This window comes from Muntiacus reevesi, chromosome 2 (genome assembly GCF_963930625.1).
Source record: "Muntiacus reevesi chromosome 2, mMunRee1.1, whole genome shotgun sequence".
Taxonomy (NCBI): Eukaryota; Metazoa; Chordata; class Mammalia; order Artiodactyla; family Cervidae; genus Muntiacus; species Muntiacus reevesi.
This window is the reverse complement of record NC_089250.1, coordinates 163,624,580-163,640,310: the sequence shown is the minus strand read 5'-3', so window position 1 is coordinate 163,640,310 and position 15,731 is coordinate 163,624,580. Positions and strand designations below refer to the sequence as shown.

The 15,731-nt window shown below is 48.8% G+C and overlaps 1 protein-coding gene across 8 annotated transcripts in view; it reads right to left on the bottom strand.

Moving 5' to 3' along the window:
• PLEKHA1 (pleckstrin homology domain containing A1) overlaps positions 1 to 1,686 on the bottom strand; it is a 53,959-nt gene extending 52,273 nt beyond the window's left edge. For 5 of the 8 annotated variants that reach the window (XM_065923471.1, XM_065923472.1, XM_065923467.1 and 2 more), the window contains exon 1: positions 1,462 to 1,650. The gene's annotated coding sequence lies outside the window, so the exon portion shown is untranslated. The other 3 variants (XM_065923470.1, XM_065923469.1, XM_065923468.1) reach the window with 3 other exon arrangements.
• Positions 1,687 to 15,731: the final 14,045 nt, after the last annotated feature.

Below are 15,731 nucleotides of genomic sequence, written 5' to 3'. Positions count from 1 at the left end.
TGGCCAAATTAAGGATATTTTAAACAAACTCTTTGGGGAAATATTTTTTGCCACAGACATGTTAATATGAAAATTTGAGTATGAAAAAAATAGGCTTTTTAGTCAGAAAGAATCTTACTATTTTTTTTTAAATAACAATTCTTCAGTCTTTTGCGAAGAAAAACAGTTTTACAAAATTAATTTTTCAAGTTTTTGTCTGAATCATATAAAGGGTACCCAAATTTTACTTAGAAGTATTTCAACAGCATTAAACTAACCCAGAAAGTTTAGAAGCCGAGTGCTTGGGGGAAATAAAGCCGACTAATCAGTAGTTCTACGATAAAAGACAAAGGTATAAACCGCATAGTGCGCTATTGGTTCCACTCATTAAGCACACAGGAAATAAGATTTTTCTAGCTGAAAAACTAATTCACAAATGGCAACGGCTTTGTTAAAGCAAAGAAAATCGTAACAAAACTGACAACGATCAATCGTAAAATAAGAAAACAAGTATTATAGGACTGGAAGGTGAAACAGGAGGAGAAAAAAAATGGCACAAATTGCCTGCCTATATCTTCTATAACTTTCTCTTATATCTGCCTCCAAACAACAACGATCTAGTTTCATTGCTGAGGTGCCCAGCGGGGTCAGATGCTCTGTCGTGGGGCACAACACAACTAGAATTCTACCAAACGCCACTTTCATTATGACAACACTCGCCCCTCTGATGGTCTATCCAGGACGGTCAATAGAAAGCATCCGAAAGAAACCACAAACCATTCAAGCAGGTCCCAAAGCGGTGCGACTGGCAGCTGCTGGCCTCTTAAGCTTTCAAGACCTGGGTTCGCCTCCTCCGTGCTACCTGCGTGACCCTGGACGAGTCACTTCCAACTTTTTCCACCCTATGGTCATTGAACCACGAAAGTGCGAGGGTAAAAAAGCACGAATATTGCAGGATGCCGGCGGGGGTACACTGGGCGGAGTCGACTTCTGACTCGGCGAGTCCTAAAGCGAAAGCGCAGGAAAAAGAAAACCGTGCCCCAGGCGGCTGAGCACCCCCTCCGGGGGATGGGGGGTGGGCACAACCCTGAAAGTCACCCCCGCTCGACAATCGTCGCCCGCCGGGAATCCCCACCACCAACCCCGACAGCTGGCCGGCCGGGCCAACCGGGAGGCGAGGGCGCGACGGTACTTTTGAACCGAGTCACCGCAGAGCTCCTCTGCGACGGCCGCCCGGGGCGCTCCCCACACCCTCCTCGGCCGGACGCCGCCGAGGGCCGAGGTCAGGAAAACAATGAGGGCGCGGGAGCCGCGCGGGAAGAGGGACCCCCGCCGCCCATGACCTCACGCGCGCAGGTGAGCCCGGGCCCCCCGCGGCCTCGCCCAGGTGCAGCCGCGCCGGCTGGCCGGCCAACCCCGCCTGAGGAGGCGCCTCGGGGAGCCGGGGACGCCGCGCCGCCGCCGCCGCCGCCCCGCACTCACCGGCGCCCGCCGGCCCCTCGAGCGTCCCAGCTCGCTTCAGTCGGCGCCGCGCTCCGGGAGCCCGGCCCCGCTCACCCCTGCCCCGGCGCCGCTCCTCACACTCCTCACGCCGAACTTCAACGGCGGCCCTCGGCCCCCGGAGCACCCGCGCCGCCACGGTCCGGGGAGTGGGGCGGGGAGAGGGGGGAATCCCACAGGCACTCACAGCTGCCGGGAGCGGCGCCCACGACGGCCCGCCCGCGCACTGCGCACGCGTGCCCGAGCCGCCTCAGCCCCCCAGACGGCGGCCGAGATTCCGGAGCGGGCACTCCCAGCCGGCGGGGGGCTGACTACAAGTCCCAGCAGGCACCGCGCGGACCCCGGAGGCGCGGCGGGCCGGGCTCTGGGCGTCTACTGGGTTCCAAGGGGAGGGCCGCGCGCGGAGCTCTGGGCCCTCACGCTGCGTTGCATCCTGGGATCCGTAGTTTTGGAGGAACGCGAGGCTTGGCTCGCGAGTGGAGCTCAGGGTTCTCTGATGTCACCGCCGAGAACTTCCAGGCGCAAGGATCTTTAAAAATAGGCTTCATTCGCGACAGACAATTTGTTTGCAAGCAATCCCATAAATCAGTCCGGGAAGTGTAAAATTCACAGGCTGCTGGGTCACCTGAGGGAAAAAATGCTTTACCAGCTCTTCATGCCAATTCTTTTTTCTCCTAACAATTTCTCTCTTCCTAGAACTAGCTCCGCCTCCTACTTAGTAGGACAAGAGGCTTAGGGAAACTTAAGAATGATTAGTCAAAATTCAGTTGATATTCAATTAGTCGACGGGCTGGAACATAGATGTCTTATCATAAATATTTATTCGTGAACCTACCATGCCATGGCGAGTCCCTTGAGAGGCGCTAGGCACACGCTTGAGGGTCGTCCTGCCCTCAGGAAGCCTGCGGTTAGTCCTTAAACCGGTAGGATGAACACAGCTGTTTAGGAAAGGGAGAAACCAAGCAAATTAAAGAGATAGTGCGGATGAGTTTCTCAGCAGTTAGGCCTGTGCTTTAGAGCCCACGTGCTACTGAAGCCCTCAGGCCTTACAGCCCTTGCTTGCTCCACCAACGAGAGAAGTCTGAAATGAGAAGCCTACACAGCGCAACTGGAGAGCCGTCCTGACTTGCCTCAGCTAGAGGAAAGCCCGTCCACAACAAGAAGGACCCAGCACAGCCAAAGATAAACATGTAAAATTATATATCTAAAAAGAGAGCGATGGGGGAGACGGAGGGGTTCTTTGGAGAGGATGGTCAGGGAAAGCTCTCTGAGGAAGTGAATTTTGAGCTGAAACCTGAGGGGGGAAAAAATCATTCAGACACGCAAAGAGCTGGCAAAGGATTACAGGCCACGCTTTCGCAGCACATGGCACACATGAGGCTCTCGATAAATATTTGTTCCGTTTGTGTTCTTCTTGCTTTCTTTCGCCTAACCAGTCTTAGATCACATCCTTCCCCCATCAAAATCTTTATCAACACCTTTCAGAACATCCTTCCTTATGTGAAGATGTCCAGGAGACAATCAAGCTGCTGGGACAAAAGGCACAAGGTACGTGCGGACAAGCCTGGTAACACGGATGGAACCTTGACGACTTAACCCCCTTCTTTATTTGTGAACTGGGTCAAAAGTCTCAGCACTTGGCCTGGCCTCCTGACTCAACTCTGTTTATGAAGCAGAGAACCGGATTTGGAGTTTGCCTTCCTCAGGATCCTTGAGGAAGCTTAGGTATTATCTCATCTGAATCAGAGGTGGAGTTAAAAATAGCCCTAGACTTACCTGTGGACATTCCCCTGTGTGACCTTAGACAAAAGATGACACTCTACCCTTCTGATCCTCAGTGACCTCAACTGCTCAACCTTCCAAAATGTTCTCAGAGTCCTCTAAGCTGATAGAGAGGAAAATGCTCTTTAGACTGCATGGAATGGTCCCGCCCTGGCTCTTTCAGGCTGCTTGTCTTCAGCATTTCCAAGATGACTGTTCTGTTATCTTTTGAAAAACCTTAGCTGGGCTGCCTTGCTGACACCTGTCTTCCCAGGGCCGCATTTCCTCATCTTTACAATGGTTGAAAGGATTTGGCCTCATCGTAGTTTATAAACTGGCCAGAGCTATTTCCTTTTGTCCACACAGTGGGTTTTATTTTTAACTGAATGGGCGGCTAACATTTAAAAATAGGGAGATTTCACCAGATGTCATTTGCCTGATCTCTCTGGACATTTGAGCTGCTTGTCCCTGGCTAGAGGGTCTAGAAGGGTCTCCAGCTCCAGAATCCTAGAAGATTCTAGATGGGACATATTTAAACTTAAGAAAAATATTCCTTTGTTTATCTAAAATTCAAACTTAACGTCTTGTGTTTGATCTGAAAATCCTAGCTCAGAGATCAGGCCACTAAAGCAGAGAGCTCTCCCTCCCTCCAGATGGGATCCAGAGCGAATCTTTCTCCTGATGGTTATTCTCATTTGACATCATTGACTGAGTGGTTTTAAATTATTCCTTTGCTCTTTTTGGGTAACAAGTCCCAACGGTGGTTTGATTCTGACAGTCACCTTTACAGACTATGAGGAAAAACAGAGAGGTGACTCAAATTGCCCAAAGACATACAGCAAAGTAAGCCCAGGGCTACTCTGAGGCTACCAACCAGAACCTGTCAGCATCCTTCTGTGTGGAAGGCTCTGGATCAGCCAATAAACATGACGGTTCCCCTCCCCCCACAAAAAAAGAAATAAAAACAGAAAAAAGAAAAAGAAAAAACAAAACAAAAAAACACTCTCTGCTTTTCCTCCAGCCTTTTTTTGGATGGAGAGGTTCATTGCATAACAGTGCTTTCAGTGTTATTTAAAAAAAAAAAAAGTATGTGGAATATTCCCTTGTTGAAATTACAGTCTGGGAGCAAACCAAGAACATTCAGGACCCACAGACGGCACTGAGAAATGCTGGAATATTCCATGGATACTTGTCATCCAAAGAAAAGGGAGAGGAGGAGTCTGAATTCAAGAATCTGCAGTTTACCTTTAAAACATCCTTGTCATCACCATCATCCTGCCTTGCAGGTGTAAAGCACTTGTTTCCAGCAAAAATATTTATTGAGCCCCTCCTGTATGCTTACCTGCTGGGCTCTTGATCCTCCATACAGACTTTAGCTCCTTTGACAATGCAAATTAGAACAGTGAAGAGAAGTCAGGAGAATAATGCAAAGTCACACAAAGAGACCAAGCACTTGACTACCTCCCCCCCGCCCGCCCCCCATCTTTTTTTTTTTTCTGCTTTATTTTTTTCTCTTTAGCAATGATCACATTCCCACACATTATATGTTTTACTTCTTTATCTTGTTTATTCTCTGTGTGTCACACTAGAAGGTAACATTCACACCCACAGGGATTTTATCGGTTTTGTTTTGGTTTTTTCTGGCCATGGGATGTGGCGTGGGGGATCTTAATTTCCTGACCAGGGATCCAACCCTTGCCCCCTGCAATGGAGGTACAGAGTCCTAACCACTGGACTGCCAGGGGATCCTCAGTGCCTAGAGTAGAAGTATCTGGAGAATGATGGATACCACCAGTTCTCTTCATGGACAGAGTCAGAATCAGAAGTTAACGTGAAGAAGCAACTCCAGAAGTAAACTACTGTTTTTACTAAAAATCAGAACCAAGAGACACCAAAATGCAGATATGAATCACTCATTCTCTGAACCCAGCATTTATCCTTTCTTATCCCCTTCAGAAACTGGCTAGCAGAGAGTGAAAGACAGTTCTTTCCTATTTTTTGGTGTGAAAATGAACCCCACACCCTGGGAGGGAAGTTGTGGGGGTTGCTTTTGAGGTTGAGGAGTCAGAAGACTGGCTCGCCCGTGTACCTGGTCTCAGCCATGCCGTAGGAAGAGTGATTCTCAGTCATTAACCTGGACATAATAGGATGAGGTGACCTGCTCAAAATACAGATAAGGTGACTGATTCTCCTTCTGGAGCTAATCCTTGTATCCTGGGGCTGTAATACAATCCTCCTTCAGGGAGGAGCTCTAAGGGACTGCCCATATGTCACACTTACTGAGGTTCAAGAACAGGATTTCCAAACAGGTCAGCAACCAACCTGACTTCCAAGCTCACAAAGGGAAGAAAATTGAGGGTTGGGGAGGATGACTGCCTCCAAGATGTTTGGAAAGCAGGACCACCTGCCCTGGGTGCACTTTCCTGCCTTAGGACAATCAGGCAACAAAGAAGGAGCCTGGCATGGAATATCGCCTGATGGCACAGGAGCCCTGAGGGTCCCCAGCAATCCCTGTGATCGCTGGGGTCTGGTGAGGTCCCAGCCCCATCAGACACCCCAGTTAGGTCATGCATTAACTATTCTGACCACGTGTGGCCAGTATGCAATTCCGATAAGCCCCAAAATTGCAGAGCACACAACGCCTGCATCTTCCAAACATGTGAACTCTTGCTCCAATGTGACATGAAAACTTGCAAAGGAAGATGTTCTGAAGCCAAAGTGCTTGTCCAGGGTCACACCTGAGCAGCTAATTGCCACACTGAAGTGGGGAACATTCTAGAAGGTGAAGGCTCTTTCCAGACAAAGCTGAGGGAGAATTTGGGAATGAAAATTCTTGGGCAGTGGACATTCCTCCTCAGACCCCTGCCACTCACCTGTCTAAGGCTAGCTAAACCCAGCTCAGGTCAGAGGCCAATGGTTTCTCTCATCCATGTTGCCATTTGTCAGGAGAATGTTTCTGTTCAACAAGAACGAATGCCTCAAGCGTTCGAGAAGGCTGATGTGTGCCGCTGTGCTGTGACCCCCAGGGGAAAAGCAGCAGATGTCACGGCTTCCACCAGCTGACCCTGTGGACACCAGGAAAGACAAGCAAAAACCCTGGTCTTCTGGAGTCCATCTGAGCTGACTAGCCTTGACCTTGGGCTTATTACCTTATTTCTCTGAGCCTCAATATTTCCTCAGTGTCTATCAAATGGAATTGGTAACAATTCCTACTTCACAGCCTCATCCCAAGTCTTAAGTGGAATAACGCATGTGAAGCCCTTAACCAAATGTCTGGCATATACTACTGGCTCCATCAATGTGATCTTGTTTGGCCCACTTCCTGAGCCTGTCTGAGCAAGGTGGATGACACATTCAGAGTCTCTCGCCTGGGTAGTGAGTAAGTTCTAGAATTATTTCAATTGCTGTGGACCACACACGTAGCTGGATGACGAGATAGCAGTGGTCACTGTGGTCTAAGACTTTGGGGAATTCGATATGACTGGGAAGCAGGGCCATGTGGATACGCTGCTGGGGAAATAAAAAGGGCCTGATTTGGAAGGACCCAGGATGCCATTCTCGGGGATGTTTATGCATCCACTTGACTGGGTTAAGGGATGCCCAGATAGCTGGTAAAACATTATTTCTGGGTGTGTCAATGAAGGTGTCTCTGGAAGAGACTGACATTTGAATCAGTACACTGATTCAAGATCACCTTCCCCAGCATGGGTGGGTACCATCCAGTCCATTTAAGGCCCGAATAGAACAAAAAGGCGGGAATAGGGTAAATTGACTCTCTCTACTTGAGCTGAGACATCCCTCGTCTCCTGCCCTAAAATATTGGACTCCTGATTCTCAGGCCTTTGGACTCAGACTGAATTACACCACTTGTTTCCTGGTTCTGCAGCTTGTAGACAGCAGATAATGGAACTTCTCTATAACTATGCAAGACATTTCCTATAACAAATATCCTCCCATACCTATGTCTGTATATCTATCTATCCATCCATCCATCTCCTGTTTGTTTCTCTGGAGATCTCTAATACAGGGGAACTTCAATTTGCTTTCCCAAGCACTCTTTCCACCCCCCTTCTCCTGGCTACAAAAGTAAATAAATATAAATAAATTGACGTAAGAAGATTAGAGCAGGATTGTGATGACTTCATCATTTCCCATCCTCTTTGCTCCTTTAGAAATCTTTCACTTACACCTAAAAACTGGAACCACTGCTCCAAGCCCTTCCCCATCCACAGTCTTAACAGCAGGGCAACTCTAAAAATAACTTGCCTTCCCCGACCCCATGGCATGTAAATACGTCTTTGTTCCCGGCTGGGCATTTAATAACTGTACTTTATGGTGAAACAAAAGCTGTAATCAGAGCCCAACAATGGAAGCTGCAGTCAGCGCTGAACAATACCCAGAATTCCCATGGTGATCCCCCATCCGCAGCTGTGAGAACCAGAAGTCTCGAGCATGGATTCCATTCACAATTATTCGCCTGGTCCTAGTCCCCCTGTGGCTTATTCGAATCCCCAGCTTTCCTGCCTCCTCGGCAGGACTTTCGAGAAGCTGAAAGGGGATGCCAAGCCTGGGCCCCTGCCAAGAGCAGCCCATGCAGGTGTGCACGTGAGGCTGGCCCTGAGAAGCAGGGGGACAGGGCCAGGCTGCCCCGAGGCTGGAGACTTCAGCAGCTGTCTCTGCACCAGCAATTCATGCAAGACTTCCTTCAGATAAAAGAGAGCTTTACACTGATTTTCTTATCCAGCACAGCAGTCTATGCAACCCAGGATAAGCCTGGCAGCTGGCTTCTTCTCCTGCCAGATTCAAGCCCTAGAACCACTGAAAGAAGTCTTTAAAAGGGATCACTCCAGTGAGTCTTAAGCCTTGTTGCATGTCAGGATCACTAAGTGCCTTAAAAGTATTTCTTAGGACGAGACCCCACCCTAGACCAATTGAATCAGAATCTCTGGCAATAAGGAATTGACCTGAGCGTTATTTGTTTCTTCTTTGTTTCGCTTTGAAGTAAAGCTTAAATATGTTTTTTTCCAGTAGTCACGTATGGAGGTGAGAGTTGGGCCATAGAAAAGGCCGGGTGTAGAGAAATGGATGCTTTCGAACTGTGGTGCTGGAGAAGACTCTTCAGAGTCCCGTGGACTACAAGGAGATTAGATTAGTCAATCCTAAAGGAAATCAACCCTGACTATTCATTGGCGTGACTGATGCTGAAGCTGAAGCACCAATACTTTGGCTACCTGATGCGAAGAGCTGACTCACTGAAAAAGACCCTGATGCTGGGAAAGACTGAGGGCACGAGGATAAGGGGGCAGCAAAGGATGAGATGGTTGGATGGCATCACCAACTCAATGGACATGAGTTTAAGCAAATAGATAGTGAAGGACAGGGAAGCCTGGCATGCTGCAGTCCACAGGGTTGCAAAGAGTCGGACATGACTGAGCAACTCAGTATTATGGACTGGATGTGTCCCTCCAAAATTATACATTGAAGCCCCCATCCCCAATGTGACTATTTGGGAGCTGGGGTTTTTGTGGAAGTAAATAAAGTAAATGAGGTCGTAAGGATGGAACCCTGATCCAATAGCATTAGTGTCCATACAAAAAGAGACACCAGGACTTCCCTGGTGGTCCAGTGGCTAAGACTCTGTGCTCCAGATGTGGGGGCCTGACTGCGATCCCTTGTCAGGGAACTAGATTTCACATGCTCCCACTAAGAGTTCACATGCTGCAACTAAAGAGCAAGGATCCTGCATGCTACAACTAAGACCCAGTGCGCCAAATAAATACATACTAAAAAAAAGAGGAAGAGACACCAGAAAGCTCACCTTCCCAAAATGTGAACACTCAGTGCAAAGGTGGCCGTCTCCAAGTCAGGTAAAGAGCCTTCACCAGGAACTGAATCAGCCAGTGCCTTGGTCTCAGGCTTCCAGTCTCCAGAATTACGAGAAATGAGTTTCTATTTAAGCCACCCAGTATGGTATTTTGTTAGAGCAGCCAGAGCTAAGACATATAGTAAAGTCTACAACTCTTAAGCATACAGACCAATAAACTATGTAACAACCATCCAGATCAAGACACTACATTTCTAACACCCACAGAGACTTCCTATGCCAACTAGAGGTAATCACTCCTCAATTTCTAACACCGGTAGATTAGTTTTGCCTGTTCTGGTACGTCATGTGATTGTAATTATATACTATGTTGTATACTCTTTGAGGTCTAACTTCTTTTGCTCAACATCCTACCTGTGAAATTTATCTATGTCACTGAGTGTTGTAACAATTTGCTTTTTTTTCTTGCTATGTAATGTGTCATTTTATGAATTAAGAACAATTTATCTACTCTCCTATAAATGGACATTTTGGTTGTTTCCCCTATTGTTTCTTTTTCCATGTTGCTCCCTCTGCCAAAATGGCTCTTCCCTCCAGCTTCATTCCACCCCCTGATCTCTTACAAATAAAATCTGCCTACTCCAACAGGCAAGCACGAAGACCCCAGGCAAAACTCATTGTCTCTGAGAACCTTTCTGACCTTTTGGAGAAATGAGCCTCTCTCCTCTGTGACACCACTGCTCTCCAGTTTGAAATTATTTAGGGGGATCTCTGTCAAGGGACCATGACGTCCTCAAGGACAGGGACCATGTCTTAATTATCTCGATAATCTCAGCCCCCAGCACCGTGGCATGGAGATAGGAGGGGTCAAAAAATAGTGACCTGGGGGCTTCTCTGGAGGCCCAGTGGTTAAGTCTCTGTGCTCCCAATGCGGGGGCATGGGTCCAAACCCCGGGTAGGAAACTGAGCTCCTACATGCCACACAGTGCAATGAAGGAAAGAAAAAAGAACCCGCCAAAGTGTTTTCCAGAGTGGCTATACCATTGTACATTCCTACCAGCACAAAGGGGCTTCCTAGGTGGCGCTTCCCAGATGGCATCACCGACTTGATGGACATGAGTTTGAGCAGGCTCTGGGAGTTGGTGATGGATGGGGAAGCCTGGCATGCTGCAGTCCAGTTCAGTTCAGTCACTCAGTCATGTCCGACTCATTGTGACCCCGTGGACTGCAGTACACCAGGCCTCCCTGTCCATCACCAACTTCCGGAGCTTACTCAAACTCATGTCCATCGAGTCAGTGATGCCATCCAACCATCTCATCCTCTGTCACCCCCGCCTCCTCCTGCCTTCAATCTTTCCCAGCATCAGGGTCTTTTCCAGTGAGTCAGTTCTTCACATCAGGTGGCCAAAGTATTGGAGTTTCAGCTTCAGCATCAGTCCTTCCAATGAATATTCAGGACTGACTTCCTGTAGGATTGAATGGTTGGATCTCCTTGCAGTCCAAGGGACTCTCAAGAGTCTTCTCTAACACCACAGTTCAAAAGCATCAATTCTTCGGCACTCAGCTTTCTTTCTAGTCCAACTCTCACATCCATACATGACCACTGGAAAAAAATACAGCTTTTACTAGACAGACCTTTGTTGGGAAAGTAATGTCTCTGCTTTTCAGAGACATTGGTCTAAAGTTGGTCGAACCTACCTTCCAATGCAGGAGATATAAGAGACATGGCTTTGATCCCTGGGTTGGGAAGATCCCCGGAGGAGGACATGGCAACCCACTCCAATATTCTTGCCTGGGAAATCCCCATGAACAGAGGAGCCTGGCGGGCTACACTCTATAGAGTTGCAAAGAGTCAGACACACCTGAAGCAACTTATCGTGCATGCACCTACCAGCAATAAATCAGTGATCCAGTTTCTCAGGGGTACACCTCCCACAGGAAATAATGACCAGTTTCTGGGAGGCCGGACTCCTGCCAGGGACAGTGGGGACACCTGGGGACAGATCTGGCTTTGGGATGGGAGGCTGGCAGGAGCTAAGCATGTTCCACGAAGGCACCTGACAGGAAGCCCCAGCAGGACAGATTGGGTGTGAGCATGGCTTGCAGCTGCCCAGGACTCACCGTTGACAGTAACCCCAAAGTCCTAAATCCAAGGCCCTGGCTTAACTTGGGATGCTGAGCCCCACATGGTACCTGTGGAGATGAGCTCAGGAGCCTGGGAGGACAGAGCCCTGAGACAGGGTGTCAGTGGGCCCTCAACTCTGAGGGACTGGGGTCTCCTAACTCTGCCATGGCCCAGAACTCTGTCTTAAGAACTGCCACGTGGCCCCTGTCCCTCATGATTGCCACGCCCCTTCCAGTGGGACATTTGGCATTACCCAGGATGCTGGGTGAGTGGGAGTCAGTGGACTGTCTGCTGCAGGGTTACTTTTTCTGATTTCTCTCCTGTCCTTCACTTACATCTCTTAAATAAAGCTACTGGTACAGTTCTTAATTCTCTATGGCAACCCAATAGCACTACTTAGGAAGGCCAGTCTCTGAGTTAACAGCTCTTCAACAATTCATGCTTTAGGTCATAGATGATTAGCATTGCTTAGAAATTTGCTTTCACAAAGACCTAAATGTTTACATCTCTGTGATCTAAGCTTTTTGACCCCCAACACAGTGGCAAAGGGCTGCTGTTCTGAGTTCAAATCGACCGCTTGCTGGCTATGTAACTGAACCACTCAATCATAAGTTCTGCGCTTCCATTTCCTCTCTGTCAGGCAGTCTCTCTGCTGCATAGTGGTTGTCAGGATGGGGCTTAGTGCCTGGCAAGTGCTCAGGAAGGCTACCACTAGGGTGTCCACCTGAGCATTGAAGAAGCCTCACGCCCATCCCCTCTCCAGACCCATTCCTGTGTTCATCGTCTTTATTTCCTAACACCAACAGACAAGCTTTGCTCTGGGTGCTCTCCTGGTTATCCTGAAATGCCCTCCTCCATTTCATTCTGCTGCCCACATGCCACCCGCCAGACTGTTTGTTTTGGATGGAAGAGGGCAGCCTGGGAGTGGCAGGCTTGCCCATGCGGTTCCTTGAAACAAAAGCTGCTCCCTGAGTCACTGCTGGGAGAAGCCAGAACATCCAAGCAGCTACACAGGCATGTCAGAGGTAGGATACTCTGTGGGCAGGACTGTGGGGGTGTGGGGGGGTGCTCAGGCGGAGTGGTGGGGATGGAGGGTTTGCAGGCCAAGCATGTGGTGTCGGCTTTGTCTTGGGGGCTTTGGAGAAGAGGCATGAAAAAGTTTTAAATAAGAAAGGGATGTGATCAGAGTTGTGGGTTAGAAAAGTCCTCTGAACTCTTTGATGAGTCTTTCCGGAAGGAAAGACACCACCTAGATTCCAGTATCTTCTCCTTCCTTTGCCCAGCACAGGTTGTCTGCTGTAGCCAGCCCCCTACATAGATTCTCTGCACCCCTGCCCCACTGGAGTGCTCTCCACACAGCAACATTTTCCCTGTACTTAAGGCCTGGCTTGGTTCTTCCTCTTCCAGAAATTCTTTCCTATCCCTCAGCACATGTTTACAGCTCCCTTCCCAGACCCCAGGGTTCTTTCCCACACCCCACGGGCCAGCGCCACTCAGAACTTGCTACTCTGTGGGCCTAATTCTTGGAGCATGCAATGCTGTGGAAAGAACAAAGCTGTACAGTCAGAAAATTCAAGTTCAATTTCAAGTTCTGTCCTTGGCAACTTGTGATCTTCAGCGTCTCCCTCAACCTCTCTGAGCCACAGTTTGGTCACTTGATCAGTAGGACCATACAATGCAACTCTCAGGACTGGGATGTGCACCAAAAGAACTAAAAGCATACTGTAAATAGTGATTTTTAAAAAAGAGGTAAAATGATCTTTATTTCTAGATAACATGATTGCCTATCCACAAAATCTGAAGAAATTTACCCCCAAAAGCTAGTCAACTGAGTTTAGGGTGGCAGAATACAGGAGCAATACACAAAAACAATTTTATTTTTATATACCATCAAGTGAGAGAAGCCAGACCCGTACATAGGAAAAACATAAATAGGAAAAAAAAAAACCACTGCTCTCCCATAGGACGTCCCTGGTGGCCCAGTGTTTAGGACTATATGCTTTTACTGCCAAGGTCCTGGGTTCAACCCCTGGTCAGGGCACTAAGGTTCCCACATGCCGTGCAGTGCAGCTGAAAACAAACAAACAAACAAACAAAAAAAAAACCCCACTACTCTCCCTCCAAGAAACATACTTCATGATTCCAGTTTTATAATAGAAACTGTGGGAAATGCAAGCTAATTTATGGTGGTGGCGGTGAAGTTGCCAAGTTGTGTCCGACTCTGGCAACCCCATGGACTGTCCATGGGATTCTCCAGGCAAGGATGCTGGAGTGAGCTGCTATTTCCTTCTCCAGAACTAACTTATAGTTACAAAGAAATTAGAGGATGGAGAGGTAAAGTGGGGCTAGAGGAGGGTTTGCAAAGTTTGAGGTGCAATGAAAATGTTGACTGTTGTGATTGTGTTGTTGTGTGAACAATGATGGTAAACAAAAAAATGGGAAGAGGCATGGGCTGCAAAGCCAGGGAGACCTGGGGTGGGACCTTGGCTCTGGTCCCACTGGTTGACTGTCTCTAGGCAGGTCAACCAGAGTCTCTGGACTTGCTTTTCTCCTCTGTAGGTGGGGACCTTAGTACTTGCCTCTGGGATTAATGTGCAGATCAGATATGTTAAGAAGTTGGCACATTGCCTGGCACATAGTGGCCTGGCAGTGGGTGTTAGCACCTCCTTTTCGCCAAACAACAGTCCTTTGGACATGGGAATACATATGTGTCTATTGATTGCCTGGCTGATTTAATTACAGACCACACAAATAAAGGGATATAGGATGGATAGGTAGGTAGACGGGTGGGTAGATGGATGGATGAGTGGACTGGTGGACAACTGTCTGACTGAATAAATGAATAACTAAATGAGTGGATGACCAAACGGATAGCTGAAAAAATCAAGAAGCAAAGGAATGCCTGAATGAATGAATGAATGAATGAATGATGAATGGAGTGAGCACATCACTAAATGAGTGACAGGAGGGACCTGGCAGTAAATGACTGATCTCCTTCAGGCCAGAGGCCCACCCTCCCCCTGGCCTTCGTGGTATGAGTAAAGCACCAGTTGCCTTGAAGGCTCTCTTAGCGGTGGCCAGGTGCCCCTGCCAGGTAACCAGGGTAACCAGGTTCCTGAAGAGAGGCAGCTGTTGGCTCCTTGGCAGTCCCATCGAGGCCTATCTTGGCAACAAGGACAAATGTTCTGGGGCTGCACGGACTAGAGGCGGTGCCCTCTCTGAGCTGCCAGTGGGCAAGCTCGGACCGGGTGCTCTCCCAGCTCAGACTGGAGCTGTGTCCTTGGTGGACATCAACTTCCTGCTGAGGAAGCGGGCATTGCTTGTCCCACGAGAGAAGAGGCAACTGGCCTGAGCAAGCTAGGGAGGCAGGTTAGATTCCTAGGAAAGGAGGACCTGCAGAGAGGCCCCCATCCTGCTGATTGTGAGCTCGTGGGTCAGGAGATGGCTCCGTCAGTCACAGCAGCCTCCTGGGGCAAGGAACAAAGACCCATTTGCAACAGCGCCCTGACTGAGGAGCCATTCACAACACGGGCCCCATACTTACAACATCTGGGGGAGGCAGCCTGGCAGCGCTTGCCTCTCTGTCAACCCATTTACAGATAAAGAGGCCCTGATAGGAAAAAAAGACTTGCCCAAGGTATAGCAGAGAATGAACCCCCCCGCCAGGCTCTCCATACCTCCACCCTTCTTGGCTGACTTCCTGCGTGCGTGCTTAATCGCTCCATCATGTTCGACTCCTTGCAATCCTATGGTCTGTAGCCCACCAGGCTCCTCAGTCCATGGAATTCTCCAGGCAAGAATACTGGCATGGGTAAGCATTCCCTTCTCCAGGGAGATCTTACCGACCCAGAGATCGAACCCAGGTCTCCTGCATTGCAGGCAGATTCCTGACCATCTGAGCCACCAGGGAAGCCCGTCTCTACAGGCCACAGGGGATTCAGTGACACAGAAGGAGGAGGACACCCTCTGGCCACCCCAAAGAAGTGGCTTTTCATTGCTACTCCTGTAAAATTTTGCTGAACTCGTTGCCTGGGTCACTCTCCAACTGGTTAGCTGAGAAGAATCTGTCTCTGAAGCCTCAGGTCACTTTGTTCAAGTCCTTCTTTCCTCCTCCCTGAGTTGCAGGTAAGTCTTGTCTTCTCTCTGCTGCTGGGCCTGAGCACTTCAGTGGAGAGCATGGCCCTTCTCCCACCACCCTTCACCCCTGCCTCCCCCCACACCTGTCCTGTCTAACAAGTCCCCAGAGTGGCCACTGAAGTTCCCATGGCAAGTTAGTGAAAGAATTGAGTCGCCTGAGGATAAACAGCCAAATAAGACACAAGAGATGAAAGCAGAAGACTTCTAGAAACAACCGTGTGTTACCCCAAAAGCACAGATTTCTGAAGGTGGGATCTAGGCAGCCGGACCTGTCTGCGGACAGATAATCAGGCCACGGGCTCTTTTCAGAGGTTTAATCACACAGCCCTCACCAATTCCGTCCAAGCAGAATTCTCAAGTGTATCACCTTTCATTTTTCTTAGGACAAACGTGCCCTTTTGTCTG